Source organism: Ornithodoros turicata, chromosome 1 (genome assembly GCF_037126465.1).
Source record: "Ornithodoros turicata isolate Travis chromosome 1, ASM3712646v1, whole genome shotgun sequence".
NCBI classification, from domain to species: Eukaryota; Metazoa; Arthropoda; class Arachnida; order Ixodida; family Argasidae; genus Ornithodoros; species Ornithodoros turicata.
In genome coordinates, this window is record NC_088201.1 from 128020593 (window position 1) to 128036334 (window position 15742).

The window sequence follows — 15742 nt, forward strand, 5'->3', positions numbered from 1 at the left end:
CAAATACAACTGTGCGCGTATCTCACTGGCAGTATATCTCGCAAACGCGCGAAGCTAGGACGTCGATCGAGGTGTCGTTGGAAGGCGCTGAAGAGGTTCTAACCGGACCTTAAAGGGACGGTCTCGTACAGATCGAGCGATTCCGAAACTTAGCTGAAATTATATTCAAGAGTGCTACAGAAACACAGTCGCGAAGTTTCAACCAGAACAACGAAGTGGTTTTCGAGAAATTTGAAGAAATATGCCGTGACAGCAGACGACGGAAGTCGCAGCTGGATTCAACTCCCTCTCATGCAACGTCACATGTGACGTGGTTATGGTATTTATGGTGGCAGGTCGCCCATTGGGCGACCGAAGCACAATGCTCAATCACAGTCGGAGGTGTATGCGCTTTGCGCTTGGAAGTTGTCACGCGCGACGTCGTAATGTCTGACAGCAAATTTAGCGATAGTGACGGGTCCCTGTCACTAAGCGGTGAAGATGAGCTCATCGGCGCCGACCGATTGACTAACGGGGACGTTGATGTACCTTTAGCTGCTGACCCTTTGCCACAACAACGTGGTTAGCCAGTGGAGTAGTGGATGATCCAGAATCGATTGACGGGTAAGACTCATCCATAAAAGCGCACTTTTTTGCGTATATATGTTCCGCCTGATTGTGACACCATTCTAAATTGTACAAACATTGCAGGTGTGTGTGTAGCCACTGCTCGCCAATACCAGGATGTGTTGTGCGCACAATCCGGAACCTGTTTCGATCCGTCACGTACACATGGTGTTGCATTCTCCTGGAAGGTGTTGTAAGGTTTGTGTTTGTTGCGCAGCTTTTTATTTGCATATAAAAATGTGTGTTTCATGGTACGTTACGCAAAATTTCGGACTTGGGCATTTCGTCATATGTATCACAACTTGGATAGTCTTCTGAAGGAAACTGCTCTCTCTATCCATTCCCGCAAGCGGCAGGAGGTTGTCAACGTGATAAGTGAAGGCTTTCCATTCATGTCATTACACCTGGAGCAAATGACAAAATCAAGGATAAGCTGATCTACGTCAACGTCTTCAATTACCCCTGGCCTATGAAAAAAAAAAAAAAAGCCCTTTTCAGGACCATCCAACATATCTGCATCAAAGACTATGCTTCTGCATCGAATAAGCCCTTATCATCATTGATTATTACAATATTTCATATCAAAAATACCTTGACGTGCATTGCGAATGTGCAAGATGGAACAGCCTTATTTTTGCTAATGTTATGGCAGTGTGTTCATGAGCCCATACTGGCTCAGATTTTGATTGTGTCAGGGGTTGCACGTTGAATATAAAAGACTTGGAAATGTTTAAAAACTTTTTAAAATATCAAAAATACCTAGACGTCCATGACAAATTTGTAAGATGGAACAGCGGTTTGCAACTTGTCGACATGTCGTCAGTCTTATTTTTGCTCAGGTTACACCGGTGTGTTCATGAGCCCATACTGGCTCAGATTTTGATTGTGTCAGGGGTTGCACGTTGAATATAAAAGACTTGGAAATGTTTAAAAACTTTTTAAAATATCAAAAATACCTAGACGTCCATGACAAATTTGTAAGATGGAACAGCGGTTTGCAACTTGTCGACATGTCGTCAGTCTTATTTTTGCTCAGGTTACACCGGTGTGTTCATGAGCCCATACTGGCTAACATTTTGATTCGATATCATGGGTTGCAAACTAACATGTCCAGCACGTTGAATATGAAAGATGTGGAAATGTTTAAAAAATATGAAAAATACCTAGATGTGCATGACAAATGTGCTAGATGGGACAGCGGTTTGCAACATGTCGACATGTCGTCAGTCTTATTTTTGCTCATGTTACACCGGTGTGTTCATGAGCCCGTACTGGCTCACATTTTGATTCGATATCAGGGGTTGCAGACTAACATGTCCAGCACGTTGAATATAAAGGTTGCGGAAGTTGAGTGTTTATGCAGTCATCTTTTATTGTCCCTTATTGTAATGTACGTCCACAGCACTGACCAATTGTGTTAAAATTGGGTTGTTGGTATCGGGTAGTCATAATGATGTTCAAGCAGCAAGCTCTGAGCAACCTGTCGTCCTGTCCTGTCAACAAGGTTGTCTTGTCTTTTGCTGCTTGAACATCATGTAATCACAACACTGATTTGTGGATATAACTTACATATTTATATTATGCAATACTTTTCTCACATCAGCAATGTGCAGGGAAAAATTAAATAGAGTTGTGAAGCCGGCGAATTTGAGTTGTTATATTTGTGACCCATTAATAGGTGTTGATTCTGGCACAGGAAGGAGTGCCACTCTCATCAGTTAGTGTCAGCTACTGAAGGGGTACAAGACAACATTATTGAGCATAGTTTGGTGATATACTGCTCCGGTAGGGATAATACCTTAGAGAGGCTTTATGCAAAACAAACTGATGTAGCCTGCTGGATCAAGCACTTCCTTCTCGCAATACTACCGAGGTATGCGGGACTGCCGTTTCGTGCGGTGCCGACAATTTCTGTACACATCACTTTTGGCTACTATCAACAAAGTAATACCTACATTTCAATACTGCGCGTATCCAGTTCTTTGGACACCGTTGCCGATAGCAGTTGACTCCATGACGGTCGACCAGACTTGTACGTATTTAGAGTATTGTATTTAGAATACTGTATTTTAAATACAATTTGCGGTATTTTGGTACTCTACTCAATACTTCTTGTTTTGTGTATTTGTACTCTATTTAAAATACATTTTATGGTATTTTCTACTCAATACTCTAATTACATATTTTGGATCTTCCTCTCGAACTTTATGTGTCTCGTCTTTCCATTATCTTGGTTGTTCAGTGGAAATCTCCTGAATCCCTTGGACTTGACCCGGACGTTGGCCCTTCTTGGAAGTCCCCATTTAGGGATCTTGCCCCGTGTGTACTTATCCTTGGCGAGTGAGGGTTCTATAATGCGTGTCCTGACGCGGTAACGCCGAATTTTGACCTCGCCGAGCAGGGGCCTGCTAGAAGTTTGCTTTGTTCTGGGTCACTACTTAGTGGAGTTATGTGGTATCTCTTTGTCATCTTTTTGGGACTTGTGTTTAGATGACTCCTATCACACATGGACGGCTTGGGTAGTACGCGGGGTTTAGACGATTCATTTCACATAGCGGCGACTTGCTGCATTGACCGGTGACTGGTGACTTTTTGCGTTCAAGGATAAATAGTATCTTAATTGTATTTCAAATACTATTTGAAGTATTTCGTACTCTATCTTAATTACTTTAATTTTCATCTGTTTATACTCTATCTTAATTGCATTCTAACGTCAGTATTTATTATCTTATCTTAAATACATTTTTGAGTATCTTGTACATGTCTGCGGTCGACATCTTTTAGTCTGAGCTGCGTCCGGCGCCGTCCCATACATATCGTGCTCGCAGAACGTCTCTTACCTCCTATGCATCGTGAACGAAACGTGCGGGGTACACGCACGCGTGTGACAATCAGACGTTTTGTTGAAGATGCTTCGGGTATGTGACTCCCAGCAGGTGCTTTTCTATATCCACTTTCGTCACATTGTCGTCGACAAAAGAGTTGTTATACACCCGGGTTACGTTTCCACCACTTCCATACGGAATATTCTTTTCGCAGGTAAGGCGAACTAGAAGTGCTCAAAATACCGATAACGATACGAGACAAGTTAGTAAATAAGCGTCAACTGCCTTTATTAGGTGGAGTCATCCACGTAAACTCCCGCTCGAAATGAAGATGCGAGACGTATTGACATTGTTGTTCGGCCACATTTTACAATACGCGTCTTTCGTTTGACCAGACCACGTGGAGCAAATTTATTGCCGTCGCCGTGATCCTCGAGCACCTTTTGGAAGTCGTCTGCTCTCACCGCTGCAAAAAGGCGCGAGAGCAGACGATTTGTTCATCCAATAAGCGGTCTGCCATCGTAGCGGATATCGCTGTTGCCAACAGAAATCGCAATGTGCTGGCGCTGTTCTTATAAACTTAATTCGTTTATTTAATAACCGTGGCGATTCTGGACAAGCGAATTCACAGTATTACGTTTTCAGCAATGAGGAATCGAATGGTACGCTTTGTGGATGGGCCAGGGTGTACGAGACCGTCCCTTTAAGCGATATCGGCTTCAGCGACAATAATCAACGTTTTACAACTTAGCAAGTTTGAAATATCAAAATTTTGTCAGAATGTGTAAATATGAAGCTGGAATATGGTAAGAATCGAAGAAGACCCCAAGCAGCACGCCAATATTGGTCCAATATTGGACCCATATGGGCTGCAAAGATTGCCAATATTGGCCCAATATGGGCTGCCAATATTGGACCAATATGGGGAGTGCAACCAGGCTCCATATTGGACCAATATGGGCTGCCCATATTGCCAATATTTCTGTGATAACACCTACGGGGAGCCCGTGTAATAATAAAGCATTATGCTGTATAATATTCACTACTTTTGTATGATTTTTGCTTTTTTATTGCTGCGGATCTAATTGATCCACGTTCACATCACTGCAAAAAAAAAAAAAGAACGAAAAAAAAGGAAAGAAACACGGCACTGTCCAAACACACACAAAACAAACGAAAAACAGGTGCTACGCCCACGCTGAAGATCACAAGCAGTCCCACAGAACTGCCAATACCTAAGATCCCTCAGAAGCCTTCATTGGGATCGCAATATTCTGTGGACTAACAATTTCCACACCCGCTCCGAGAATACAAAGCAGCGAAACACTTTCGTGGCGGTGGCGGACACACGCCAGAGCAATTTACACTGCTTGCAGCAACTTGAAATCACCTAACTTTACAGAATAGCCATCCCTTCTTATCAAACATTGTGTTTTTTACTTGACCTGCCGCAATTTCGTTACCATTACAGCACCCAGCGACATTTTAGCCCTATGAAACGTCCGTTCGGGCTGTCGCGCATGCGCATTAGTTGTAGGACGCGTGATTACGCTCAAACAACTCGCTTGCTCACAGTCGGCTCGACCGATTGGCATTGGCATCGCGAAGGAAGATGGCGGCGACTTTCAAGACGTGGAATTACAGTGGCTAGAAGGGGTAGTGTGAGAATCGCGCCCTCGAAGCCGGCCCTGTTGTGGAAGACGGCCGCATGGCGGCGCTCGAGCAACTTTCACTGCTTCGGCTGCTTTTTTGTACTAGACGATTGTATACAAATTTTATGCGGTTATGTTGCCACTGAGCCTGTGTAGCGTGTAAACTGTTACGAGACGTAGTGCAAATGCACTGTTTTCGATGTTTCTTCCTTTTCTCCTCTTCTGTCTGAAACCTGGATCACTAACAACAGCTCTAGCGCCATTAATCTCTGTTGTTTTATGACCCCCGTTTTCAATATAGATTAGGCGAGGCGCGAAAGTTTATTAATGATAAGTAGGACTCTACAAGACTTTCGCCTGTAATTGACATACATCCAGAGCTCCGCCAATCCCTTAGGTCTTGATGAGCACGCCAGTACATTTCACAATTTCCATTTCTCATTTATCCAGCAAAAACAGTGTTAGTTGAGACACAGCTATCAGGACAAGAAGTTGTTCAGCTGGAATACACTCAGGTAAAAGCTAATCTTTTAGTTGATATACCGCAGCATGATATTAGCAGATGAAAAGGGCAGAAAGCATTTAATGGTCGTCAGTCACATCAAGGTTTGTATTGCTAAAATCGCTTTAAATATTACAAAAGGCAAAGTTGAAAACTATTAATCACCATATCTTTCTTTCCCACTCACAAATGTTTTAGCACATTGCAATTTTCTTTGTTACAGTCGTCCCAGTTTAGAATTCTTCGCCTTCCTCTTCTCCTAACTGCTTCGGGTAGCGATTTCACGTAGAAGTGGAGGTGCGTCAAAATGTAGAACTTTATAATTCTGTTTGTCAGTTCTGTTTCATGTGACTCACAACCAACTCTGTTAAGCGGGCTTCCCAGAAGGACTGATGATACTTCCATCACTGCGTCACTGTGGAGTTTGCACTTGCTCATGCATGCTGTGAAGGCATTTTCCATTGTCTCTATCAGTCTGCACATCTGTTCAGACACATACAGGAGTCCCTCACGGTCAAGGTGTCTAGTGTAGCCATCAACTCCGTCGTCTCTCGCATGTTTGCTCACTAACAGGACAGCCCAGTTTTCACATTCCAATGCTGAGATGCACTTCCGAGCAGCGTAACCAGCTACACAAAATATAAGCCTGGAATCATTACGCTCCCCTGTCATGTCATCTAGTTCTAGAGGCTGACCCAGTGAATTTAGAATCTGTTGTGCTTCCTCCAGGTTGCCGATGTCTAAGGCTGCATCAACCTTTTCCTGCTGTGATACACTGGTATGGTGTGAAGGAAAGTCTAACAATGCATTCACAGTCTGCTGACGAATTTCCTGTTTGTGGTGGCCTTGCTAAGTTATAGAAACTCAAGCAATTAACTGAAGTGAGGAACTGTGATGGCGTGGGGTGCACATTGCAGCCAGAAGATCAATTGTGAAGGCAGGCAGTGCTTCCTCTGACAATGCCTCGACCTCGCACGCATCGTTCCGATCACCAACAGGATTAGAAATTCCGTTCCTCTGTTCACATACAGGCATGCAAGCAAGCAAGACAGTCAGCGATGGCACTGTAGCCTGTAGCGATGGAGCAGGGAAACTGCTTACAGCGCCGCCTGTGATATGACGTCACCGTCTTCCAGCGCGCGGGCGGCCTTGCAAGCGTGGAGCCGGGCGCGTTCTTTACACTACCTCTTCTAGCCACTGTAGTGGAATGTTGAGATGTCGAACTCTAGCGAACTTTACGTTGGGAATGCCAAGTACGTTGACTGTTTCGAACAATGTGTATCATCTGCGGGAAGTTGTTGAATGTAACGATGTAGTGAATAGGGTATTTCACACGCTTCAACGTTCAATCTTGCCGTGCTGCTTGGGCATTTGTGCAACACGGCTACGTACCCTGTTCAGTCAATATGGGGTGTACGCGTGCAATATGGGGCCCATATTCCCAAGATTTTCCCAATATTGGCTCAAAGTGGGCAATATGGGGCCCATATTGCCAGGATTTTCCCCATATTGGCTGAAACTGGGCAATATGGGGCCCATATTGCCCATTTTCAGCCAATACGGGGAAAATCTTGGCGAAACGGGTCCCATATTGGACCCGTATCGCCAATGACCAGCCAATATGGGTCCAATATTGTGTGCTGCTTGGGACGGCAGTCAGAAGAAAGGGCACCTCGAGAGGAACCCAAAGCGCACACTAGGTCCAGCACCGAGCTATGAAGAGGGATACGGGCGAAGAAGATTAGCTGCGGGGGCAAATTCGACGGCAAGCGTGAATGAAACATTCCCAAGAGCAGCCCCTAATTCTACCGAAACCTACTTAAAGTTTGCAGTGTATTGTAATGGAACCATGAGAGTAAAAAAAAGGTGGATACGTTGAAATAATAATAATAATAAAAACACTCTCGAGTAGCGCGCGATGAGGGAACTAGAAACGTAATGTTAAAACGGTTAGATGCAACTCAGTTTTTTTCGAACGAGAACCCTGTTGACAACCCTGTGTTCAACAAATAACGCCCCCTTCCCCCACATATTCTTTTTGTTGTGGTATATTTCCAAAAGTGGCCTACATCCTGAGCACGTTCTTCAAGTAATTTTTATTTAATTTCGTGTTAGCGCCGCGAAGCAACTGTGTCTATGAGCGGCGTACAGACGCGGAAATATGAAGGATAGCAGGAAGGAGTGCGGGACAGGGGTGCCAGCCTGCGTCCAGGGCCAACTTTAAAAGCGTTGTGAAACCATTCCCAAACTTTTGAAGAAATCACGTTCTAAACATTGATTTGTGCGCACTTATCATGCACGTGGAAACGCCATGTTTCTTTGACCCCGGGTTGCTATGCTCTATCCGCCTCGAGAGGTTTTTAGTGTCGCCACCTTACGGGGACTAGTCCGTAACGTGTTGGATGCGAGGCAGGAGAGCAGACAACGGATCAGACATGTACAAAATATTGCGCAAACGTATATAAAACAGAGTACAAAGCACTCAAAGGTTAAAGTAATTTGAATACAGTACTAAATACCCTAAGAAGTATTTAAGATAATGTCTAAAGTACTTTAGTATTCGCAGTAAGTGAAATGCGTGTTCTGAACGTGGCCACACAAATGAAAGGAATTAACTTCATCCGCCATACTTAAGCATATCTTTTATTTGCAGGGTCTTGGTGTCAAGTAATGCTTGGTGAACTTTGGTGAACGAAAGTAAACTTTGGTGATATGTTCTGACCCAAAACTTCGTAATATCTCATGTGTGTCGCTCCTGCTCGGGTTTTCAACCTCTGGCGCGAGTTTATTGCTTTGTTGACCAAGGAAATAAATGCCGGGATTCTCTTGCACCTAATCCCCTGGGGATTCAGCTGGCAGTATGAATAGAAACCACTTTCTGATGTAAGCGTCGGGCCAAGCGTGGGACCAATCATGGGACCACCCTATTGTACAGGAGGATAAATGAGAGTTCGCGAAATCCCCATCAAAAAAAAAAAAAAAAAAAGGAAAGAAAGAAAAATGGGGGTGTTGCAGTTCTGTTCCAGTGAGCTTAAAATATGGACACGGCGGGGAAGCTGGACACGGTATGACAAGGAAGAAAAGTGCTATGAGTATTGAGTAACGAATACTGAAAAACAAAATTTTTTAAATACATTAAGAATACTTGTCGCAAAATGTATCGAATCGAGTACCAAAATACTGGGAAAGGTATTTAAAATACCGTATTTTGAGTACGTACTCAAGATACGTACAAGTATGCGACGGATGTACAGCTTGGGACAAAAGTTTACGGAACACGGCACTGGCACATTTCTTCATCGGAACGGCCCCCTGCTAGATATTAGGAAGAGTTCAAACAAGAAACAGGTGACCGGCTATTCTGTTAATCTTCCAGTATGTGTGTCTATTCCTTTTGGCTGCCAAGGTGTCGTCCTAACAGCGAAATGCGACACCCCGGTGTTCCGTAAACTTTTGTCCCAAGCTGTATCTACGAGTGCTTGTTTTGCGTGTGCGGCGTCTGCGTGTAACTGTGTCGGTAACTTTGATACCACGTAGCCTGACTCACGTGAGATGAAGGACGAAAATGATGTGGGCAAATTATCTGGAGACATTACTGCATTTATGAAGCGAGAACTGGCGGGACAGTGCGAAAACGTGTCCGTAGGGTGAAGGCGGGAAAAAATACGAAATCTGTGTTAGCAACCCTGCGCCCTTCATTATGCACCACCACCGTGTACACCACCATAACACCACTGATCTCTGGATCGCGCATTGGAGAGGGGCTTGTGGGGGAGAGACACGCATTCGGGCCACCATGTTGGGAGGCCCTAAAGCGCTGTGTGTACTCATAGAAAACAATTGGAGGCAATTCAGAGATTGAGAGTATTTATTGCGCTACAGGCGTTGATCGTTGTTTGTCGTCACACAATTTTGTAAGGTGCCAGTATACCAGGGTGTCGAACCGAAACGTTTTTTGTTCCGGTTTTCGTTCCGGTTATATCATAAACGATCCGATACCGGTTCTGCTCCGGAGCAATAACATAACGGTTCATACCGGTTTTAACCGGTTCCGCTTCTGCTGGGAATATTCATCCCCAGAAAAAAAATCAATGTTACAAAATGTAAAACCGTTTATTCCGCATACATGGTATTTAATATTAATAGACAGCTGTGAAACTGGTAGCTCCTGGTTCCTGTAGGTTACTGTCTGTTCAAATAGGCTTTCTCCTTTCTTGAGGCGCATGCTGCACACGGACTTGTTTGTTGTGATGTCTTTCTTAAAGTACTTCCTTGCTGGGTTGGTGCGATCGCGTCCCATCCGAATGTCTCTTGCTACTGTCTAGCCAGCCAGCACCACCGCACGAGTACGACGCAAGTCGAGGAACACCTTCACTCACAAACGCGCTCGACGGCTCCGTTTCATCTTCTTCGTGTCCTATCCACAAAAGAGTTGCCACTTCGCACGGCCTTGCCCTCGCGTATACGTAAATGTATTCAACTTAGCTGCTCTCAAACAAGGGACGCGTTGCGCGACATTATACCGATAGAGGAGCCGTTATGCAGCCCCCTTGGGTCGCTGTTTAGTTGAGGAGAGTTTGGGCGGGGGATCAAATTAAAACGAATACTATATACGGCACATTGCTAGAGAGTCACATGTACCTCTAAGTCTGTGTGCGTGCGCGAACGATAAACCATTACAAAGGGAGCCTAAGGGTCATAGTATACCGACATACATTCCACCGTAACCGTAACCTTCGTATAGTATCCATGACATGACTTCAGAGCACACGACGTCTGTTTCCTTTTTTTTCTTCTTCTCTTCAAGTTTTTTCTTGTACCGAAAACCGTTAAATATATTTTTCGGTTTCCTGCCTGAGCGAAAAAAACGCATACGGTTTCGATTCCGCTCCGGTTCGCACAGAAATAGCGTTTTTTTCCGGTTTTCGGTTCGCTCCGACACCCTGCAGTATACCGATGTATCCTAACAGTGTTTCACAGGTGTCCTGTCGTTGGATTCTTAATTACGTTGTTTTGCATTCCGAAACTAGACCGTCACTGCAGTGCAGCGCTGGGGATTGTACTTCAGCACGTTTCCCAGCCAATATTTCAATAAGAAACGATGTGAGATTAACAACAACCATGTATATAATCTCCCGTGCTGCGTTCTGGACAAAAATTGTTCCACAAAGAACGGTCCCGGAAAAGATATACTCGCATGGCAGAGAGATCGTTCTGTAGAATGACAGCCGTTGTTTTAGCCGTGTATGCGTTTAGTATGATTTATATCAAGCATCGCCGCAGGAAGAGAGTGAGAGAACGACAGCCGTGCCTCGCCTCGCAAATATGGACACACCGAAGCAACCCAAATAATTACTTCACGGAATTAGATCACGCTCGTTAGGACAGTTAATCAGGTAGTGATGTAAGCTTAATCAAGTTACTTAGAAAGTGGTAACACCTCCTTGAGACACAGGACTTATCTCTTTTTGAAGTACAGCCCTTCTATGTTTCTTTGTTTCTGCCTTCATTTGTTCTGATTATTTGCAGGCGCGGTTATGCCAAATTGAATGTCCTTCTCGCGTACTCACATGCTTTTGCTGAATAGAACTGCAGCGTGAGCAAAGCTGCGTAGGGACGGGAGCCTGCTATCCTGTGCTGACTTTGTCATGCTTGTTATGTGGAGTACGTTCCAAAAAATGCAGCTGCACATCTGAAACTCCAATCAGTAGCATCGTCATCTAAAAGGGACCGTCGTAGCACCGTTGTGAGACCAGACACGCTTTCTGAAGATCTTCTATCCGATCTGAACCTTCCGCAGTTTGCACAATTTTCTTCAGCATCGAAGTCTCTAATAGGAACCACTTTGCATTAACTGTGCCTCCCATCTTACATTTTGATGTGGTAGGGCCTTCTTGCACTACACACGTATGGTCTGCAAATTGCAACAGGACGATTTGGAGCTTGAAACAGTTGTGATTTTGTCATTTTGGCCCTCGTGTACCCTGTTTGTGAAACGTAAAAAAAGTCTAACACGATATGCTTTTGTTAAGAAGATCACTGATGATGAGTAAAGAGAATATACATTTTTCAAGTTCAACATTTATTTCTTGCACTTATGCCTTTCAAGATACAATGAACGTGCAGGGAAGTCACAAAAGACAACCACCACCACAACAACAACTACTACATTTATTGTTTTGTGACCTTCCTGCAATGACAATATATATTTTAGGAAAGAATATGAATTTTAAGTTGGAATGAGCAATGAACAGAAACTGCCCTCCATTAATTTCCCCTATATATACTGAATTTCAAATTTAATGTGTTCAAATATGTGATAATATAAAAATATATATAACAATAATAATAATAGTATATAAGAATATAATATGTGATAAATGAATGTGATCAACAGAATATGTAAACAACATCAGTAGCCAGCGAAGTGCATTCTCAAGAAATAATTTTCTTCTTGTAGCATATATGAGCATACCTTAACTGAAACAATTATCACAGTTCCCTGACAAGTTTTAATTTCTGAGAGTGTACTGTAGAGGTGGCTTAGATCTACAACAGTTGATACAAGGTATTATATACTATGAATACCTTTAAAAATCTCACGTGACACATATGCTTTTACATTTTGGAGGTGCTGTGGTCATCAAAGTTTGTGGGCACTACACAGGTTCTGCACACATTTCTTGAGTATGTCGAGGCAGCTGTGAAGTAACCTGTATTGCTGATGATTATTTCAATTTTTATGGTGCATCGACAACAAAAGTCATAATACATCAGAACATTGGTTTGGATGCAACTAGTTAAAAATAAATATGTTGTTTAATAAATGCATTGGAGAAATGTTAAAACATCAGTTTAAAACGGGGTTTACAATCCCTATATCTTTAAATATTTAAAAGATTACAAACTCTTCTAAAAAGAATATGGGGAACTCTGCTATATATGGGGATAAACTATTATACTATACTCTTCTAAATATGGGGCCTAAGGTGTATAAGGCGTGTTTCTGATGTGAACATGTAAGAAAATGTGCAAAATTGAGAGAGGCTAACCACAGTGCGTGCACTGAGGTGGCTCCTTCCTGCAAAAATAGAAACCTGTGGATGAGGAACATGATACTCACCTGTAACCTCAATCGTATCACACTGCATAGACGATCCTCTGGGTAGCCCCATGAGGAAATCTGTATTGAGAGACCACTCTTGCCTTAAAAACTGCTACAAATAACAGTAACTACAAGTAGCGCCAAACCACCGTTACGCAGGATTCTTTGTCACAAATCAAAGCAAGGCACCAAAGAATACCAATACATGAAATAGGGTGACAATCTCGGTCGCATTATGACGTAATACCCAGCATGTGCGCAAAGGTAATTCAAAGAAATGACTGTGCACTTGCTTCCGTAGAGAACACCGTGTAACGTGCTAGCAATGCACGCAGAAAAGCGCTCAAGTGCTGGCACATATATTGATGACAACAATACCAGTGTAGTGTAACATGTTCTCTCTAGCATATTATGCACTCATACTGTATTTGCCGCCGGGTAAAATGCAAGTGTGTTCGATTGAATCTCGGAAGAGCGATCAAACAACCTGCGTCCAGTGCCCGTTTTGGGCAAAAAAACACTTCATAATTGTCAAATAAATGTACAGAATGGACGCCTATTTATTCCTTGATAAAGAATGACTCACCTGCAGAAATTTAGGCCCTGTATCCTTGCCGGTACGGTTGATACGACCGTAATTGCAAGAAGTTGCCATGATCGCTGCGGCGACTGTTTTGGGTACAGTACGATGGCGGCCGGTTTCCGCACGCTCTCGCTCCCTATCCGCGATCCAGCCTTTTACAATCGAGGTCAGTGTGATACACACAGGTCACCGGAGCCCATCCAAAACTGCCGTCACGGTCAAACCACTGATCTCTATAGTAATAGGCTGGATAGCGGATTGAGGGTGCAACGGTACGGTCACCGGCCGCCATCTTGCGAAGCTCAAAACATTGCCGTGCTGCGTATTCTGCTGCGTATTCTGAGTACTCATCTGCGTATTCTGCATGAGCCTTTGCGCAGCATTTTTGTGGTGTCATGCCCGCCTGCTGTGGTTATGGGTGTACTGCCCGTACTGGCAAGATACCGGGGACGACATTTCACAAGTAAGTGACTTAGTTTTACTAATAAATGTGATTTATTAGTCCACGAGCGGGGCGACAAAACATTGCTGTTGAAGCATGTGCGCGGCACTGTGTGACTCGTATCTCAAGATCTAAACGTTAAACTTTAAGCAGTACGTTATCTGGATAGAGTCATTGTGATAGTCCCGACTTCCTGCATTTGACGGGTATGGTCTTGGCACGCAGGCGTTGAAATGCGCTTGTCAGGTGTGGGATCTACGACTCAGTTTGTTGGTCACGGTATCGACGATTGCTTGCTTGGATCAGCCTTGTCATCCGTGTCGTAACTGATGGCATAAATTGTTCAATGCAGGTTCCCTCACAGCCGCCCACAACATTTAAAAAAGTGTGTGGTGAATGTCAGGCGAAAGGACTGGACGCCGTCGAGGACATCACTGGTCTGCAGCAAACATTTTAAAGACAGGTGCTTCGACAGAACAGGGTAAACCGTTCGACTGAGGCCTGACGCTGTGCCCAACAAGTTCGACTTCCCAGAACACCTAAAGAAAGTAATAATGCATACGTCATATGTAGAGGCCGGATTTATATGCACTAAAAGCTGGTTGAACACACATGCACGAAAAATTAATTAATCTTGCTCAGAATATGCACCTCTAGATATTCACTTGCATGCATTTAGAACACGCAACAAATTCACTGGGGCAAAAGTATCTTACTTTATGCAGTGTACAAAAAGCATGCAGAGTTGAAAGCATAGATCGAGAAGTTACCAGTCAAAAGGAACTCCCTACGAAGTTACCGTGTGAAAAATGTAACGAAGTTATTCAGCCCGAAACAAAACTCGCAGTTACGGAGTTACTTAAAAAAAAAGAACGAGTGACTCCCAAGTTACTTCGGACACAAAATAGCACTACACAGGTGCAGCGCGTGTGAGCAGTTGAGTTCGACCCTGAGTTGCCTGCGTTGAGTTTCGTTTATGTCCAATAATGCGGACGCTTTGCATCTTATTCACTGTGGGCACACAATGGTTCAGCTTCATTTCAATAGCAGCGGTTCTTACTGTGATGACCGCTCCCGGTAGGAACGACAGCACACGAGATAGGGGTACCTTTTGGGGTAGTTTGTGGAAGGAACGAGGCCTACACCAGTAAATAATGGGCACACAATTTAATCTAACACAAGAGATCTGTGCTCAGGCTGCCGGCTCACCACACTTGGACGTTGTCCTTGGGGCACAATCTGTGACGGCACAGTGTTGATGGACGCTGTCGAGCTGCTTGTTGAGAGGTTGCACCGTCTGAAGTCCGTGTCGGGCCCTGCGACACCAGTTGTTCCGGGTTCCCCGTCCGAGCGATGACTTCTTGCTCCCGGTGGTTCTGTGACGAGTCGTCGTCGTCTGCCCTCACTTCTCTTTTTTTCTGGTTATGGAGCTGCTCCCCTTTTATGGACTCTCCGGTCGCCGTTCCCACTCACCTCCCTTGCTTAGGGAAAAGCCGGCCAAGTAATGAAACGGCTTCCTGGAATCGGCGGTTTCGTGTGAAGTCGTGATCACCTTCCCTCTTCCCATCTGTCGCTTCAGTTTACGTGCACTGCTAGCCTCTACAGGCCACGACTATTCCCTGCTTTGGGAAGAGTTGGGAAAACAGGGAAATTGCTAAAAGGAGAGTTTTCTCCGCACTATATCTTCGTGCTAGACGTTGGTTCGTCAACAGTTGACTTAGCTCTGGGTGGGGGCGTTCAAACAATGCCGTGCTGTCCATTCTTTCAAACGGCCGCTGTCACTCCAGGGGTGCTCATAAACACACAAAGAAGATGCTCATAGAAGTATACGACTGGCCTGCTCGATGGGCACATCTGGAGAGCCCATTTAGTTATTCTAGGAACCTCACTTCCTAGGAACATCACATTCGCACCAGCGGAGGGATACCATTGCTTTGGGGCATTAACGGAGACCCTTACATAAGGACCCTTCCGTTAAAGTGCGTGGAAGGAGAGCGGCAAATATCGGGATATCTGGTACGTTCAGC

The 15742-nt window shown here is 44.3% G+C and overlaps 1 long non-coding RNA gene across 2 annotated transcripts; it reads left to right on the forward strand.

The window, feature by feature from the left end:
* Positions 1-55: 55 nt before the first annotated feature.
* LOC135378589 (uncharacterized) lies at positions 56-15426 on the forward strand. 2 transcript variants are annotated; one of them, XR_010418489.1, is made up of 3 exons: positions 56-603; positions 691-804; positions 14068-15426. It is a non-coding gene; the product is annotated as an uncharacterized LOC135378589 (long non-coding RNA). The 2 variants fall into 2 exon arrangements; XR_010418488.1 differs by lacking the exon at positions 14068-15426 and having other exon boundaries at positions 691-2801.
* Positions 15427-15742: the final 316 nt, after the last annotated feature.